We start from the raw sequence: 4333 nt of genomic DNA on the forward strand, positions 1-4333 counted from the left end.
ATAGCTGCCTCCGCCCCCCCTTTCGAACTCCTCTCGTATTATCCCCGTGCGCCCCGTTGGACCCCGCTGCTGGGCCCGCTAGTGCGCTCGATCGGCCGCCCGAGTCGCCTCTAGGCTTGATTTGGGTAGCTTCCGTAAGCTACTATGGGCCCAGCAGCGGTGGTCGGGCATTTTTTTAAAAAAAACTTCACTTTATTTTGGCATAAAATAGCGGCTGCAAACAACAGCTCGCACTGACCACATCACATTTATTTAGTTGCGACAAATGGCAAACAGTGCATAATACAAAGTGCGTACATAACATGTTCAAAAATCATCACCCACGATGCTGCAAGTAAGAGTGATATTGTAGCAGACCACATCACATTTATTTAGTTGCGACAAATGGCAAACAGTGCATAATACAAAGTGCGTACATAACATGTTCAAAAATCATCACCCACGATGCTACAAGTAAGAGTGATATTGTAGCAGACCACATCACATTTTTTTAGTTGCGAAACATGCTAAACCATGCCGCAGATAAGAGTAATATTGTAGCAAATACCAAGCACTGCAAATATATAGATGTCTTAATATGTAAATTGTATCAAGATACCGACAACGGCACATTTATTTAGTGGAGATAATAGCCAACACCCCATCCTCCTACTCATTTGGTCTCCATGATCTTGAGGATCTTCTCTTTCACTACTTCCTTCGTGTTGCACTCTGAAAAAAGTATTTCAGCTAGAATGCGTCCCCTTGAAGCATTAACCTCATCTTGATCGAACTCAAATGCCCAACCATCTCCGTCCCAGTGTTGAACGCATTTCACCACGAAAAGACCACAAGAGACTCTGCAAGAAACCACAAGTCAGTTATTGATGGATCATACAAGTACATACTAATTCAACATTTGCAACATACCCGTCTTTTTGTGACGGCATATTGTACTCCCTTATTGGCCAGGAAGATACATCATGATGATCCGTTTCAATAAGAGCATTCACCTCCTTTGTATCAATAGCTATCTCTGCCCTCTGAAATAAAATTGACAAATCCATATGAAGTACTTTTCGAAGAAATATATATTGTTTTATGTAACGTTGTAAGCTTACCAGCTTAGCAATCTTTGCAAGAACTCTTTTGCTGCATTTACCAGTAGAGTTTAATACTTGAAACTCTTTTTTCTTGTTGTGCATAAGAACTGTTATCCAATGATTTTCTTCCACATGAAAAGGAAAGTATGCCTACAACAAAGTTTATTCATGTTGGTGTACACACAGATATACTACGAATGATCATACTAAACTGAAGTACCTTATCTTTGATGAAATACTCTTCAGTAACTCTAGACACCATTTTAGTTTGGTTTGTGAAATGATCCATAAAATGCCTCTTAGAGTTGACAACCTTTCCATCAGCACGAAGAATAAGCCAGTGGGACACCCAAGATGATAATATGTGACGGTCAGCACAAGGATTATGGGTCTGCATATGGTTGCAATAACAATTGATGACCTACAAAATAACATAACAGCAATACGCCTATTAGATAATTTATATGCAAATGACATGTCCAACTTAATAACTTATTGCTAATACTTACACCGCCATGCAACCATTTTTTCGAAATGATGGCTTCAAGCATATGAGGTGTACATGTTTCCCCACCAATTCCCGTCATGTGCACGACAGTTTTCCTGCGAAACTTCTCCGAGTCTGCCAGTGTCCGGATATAAATCTTTGCGGCCTCTATGTGATCCTCATTAATGTAATCAGTATTAATCATAGCAGCTCTTATACCAAACAGACCTAAAATAGTAAGAAACAATGAGTTAATAAAGTGTGCATGCAAGGACAGAAGTATGTTGCTTCAATAATCTACTTAGCACTTACTTTTCTTTGCACGTTTACGTCCACCGTTCTGCTGGTAAGGTGAAAGGCAATATTTTGACTGTTTCCTCTTGCATTTCCCATCATTCTCCTTCCCATCATTCTCCTTCCCATCATTCTCCTTCCCATCATTCTCCTTCTCATCAGTCTCCTTCCCATCACTCTTCTGAGTGCCACTTTCTATCGCATTTTTAATACGGGTGTTCAGACTATCCATACTAAACTCCTCAGATTTATCGGTGCTAGACCCGTCTGACACTTCATTCATATTCTTGGGGGTTGAAGTAAAAGGTGGAAATTCATTCGTGGCTACCGTCTCAAGAGATGGGTCGGGTGAATTACCGTTGTCATAAATAACGAAGGGGTCGCCTTCATCTCCTGTACCAGGTGTGTTGTGATGCACACCTTTATCACGCGCCAATTTCTTCCCGTTCCCGGTGGTGAAGGATGCATCCACCCTGTTGTCCATGTCTTCTTTTGCGGGAGTTGATTTTACATCTGTCCAATATTTTTATTTATATTTTGATGGACCATACTTCCCCATCCACGCTTCACTATGCTCCACAAACTCAATGTCATCACGAAACCCCCTGAAGGCAAGACCTTCCTTCTCTAGCTTCTGCACTACAATCTGCAATGACACATCGAAATTATTTATTACATGCATAAATTATCAATAATCCCATGCAAACTGAAATACACATCAGTATTTACCTCAGCACATTTTTCAGGGAGCAGTCTAATTTCTTTTTGCATATCTTTGATGCATTTCATCACTTGATCTAATGTAGTATCCCTGCTGGAAGAAGCCTCGTCTCTATTATCTTTCATTCTTTGGGCACGATCTGTTCCATCTTCTTGCTCTAATTCTTCCTCTGCCTTTCTTCCTTGCTGAGCAATTAATGTCTGTCTGTACTTCTCACTTATCACGTCATCAATCTGTTACATATTAAATCAATATAAATTTCTCAACACATAAATAGCAACATAATTGCATGCAGTTGGAACCATTAAAACTTACCGTCCCATTACCACGGCCGTATGCCGTGTCGTACGCGTCACGCTTCATAGCCTCATCTTCTGACCAATTGACCATCAACAGATACTCATGAGCTAGTGGATCAAATGCCTCTTCATCCAGTGGCTGCACTTTCTCCCAAAACATGTACTGCACAAACATGAAGTATATCAGCAAATTCTTTTCACAAACTTTAGTTTCAAATAAACAAATATAACATAAGGTTTACCTGTATGAGGGCAAGGTTTCCGATCGGCCAAGTAAATTTTTCAAGATCTGACAAGGTCTTTGTGATGCCTTCCACGCAAACGCGTAAAGTAAATGCGTTCCAATTATATGATTTGATGGCCTCCACATCGTGCACTAACTTGTAGTAAGCATTAGGAACTTCTCTGGTGGACTGCGGTGCAATAACCGTGCCCAGAAGAACCAGAACAATTCTACGGAGGAAATCATCATCGTACGTGCCACTGGCAACGATGTTGTCAATCAGATCGTCTATCATCATTTGCCCCATTTTTGAATCTACAAAACGACTAGGCACCTTCACCTTCGCCTTTAACCCCCCTTTACCTAGGGCTTTAATGGCATCTTTGCCCTTGTTCTGTAGCCCAAAAATGTCATACACATCTTCGGTGCGCAATGAAATCGCACCGTTTTTTGATGGCATGATGAACCTTTTTCTGTCCATTGCATACGATTTAATAATAAACTTGAGCAAACATTTTCGCATCAGCACACTAGGAATCATCAACATTTTTTCAAGACTAGTGCTCGCAAACCGCGTTTTCTGCCTAGAGTTTAGTTTGCTGACCAACAGACACCACTTCTCAACCGAACAAAAAATCTCTCCGTACTCCTCCATCGCTAGGAATAGGAGCAAAAAAAATGTTAGCTACTATGTATGCGTACATGATAAACATGATGAATGGATAGTACCTCGTGCCATGAGATCGGTGCCGGCCCTTGGGGACGATGGCGCGCTGGCGTTGCTAACTACAAACAAAATTCATACATATATAAGCTATCATGCATGCATAATTATTTTCTAAGTACTCTAAAAATATTAGGCCTACTCTGAAAATATTTTCTAATTACTCTAAGAAGTTTTGTGTCCGCTTTCGTTCCAACCTTGTGTGGGGGCCTACATTGGCCGTGCCCACACGTACGCACACTTTGGTGCAGTTGCATGCATGCGATCACGTAGCCCCAGTGCAACCAGCTACTTGTCGGTCTGCCGGGGAGGGGGTTTCCAACTACGGTTTTTTTTACCCCGTCAAACCTCGCGACACTTTTTCCACAAGTTGCCATCACCATCCACAGCACCCACGCCAACTCGTGTATTTTTCCGATGCTCCACGCATTTTCTAGGGTTTTCCAGGTCCAAAATCGCAAAAACACTGCCCGGACGTGACGCAACGTCCGTTTTGTGTCCGT

The sequence above is a fragment of the Triticum dicoccoides genome, chromosome 1B, assembly GCF_002162155.2.
Source record: "Triticum dicoccoides isolate Atlit2015 ecotype Zavitan chromosome 1B, WEW_v2.0, whole genome shotgun sequence".
Taxonomy (NCBI): domain Eukaryota; kingdom Viridiplantae; phylum Streptophyta; class Magnoliopsida; order Poales; family Poaceae; genus Triticum; species Triticum dicoccoides.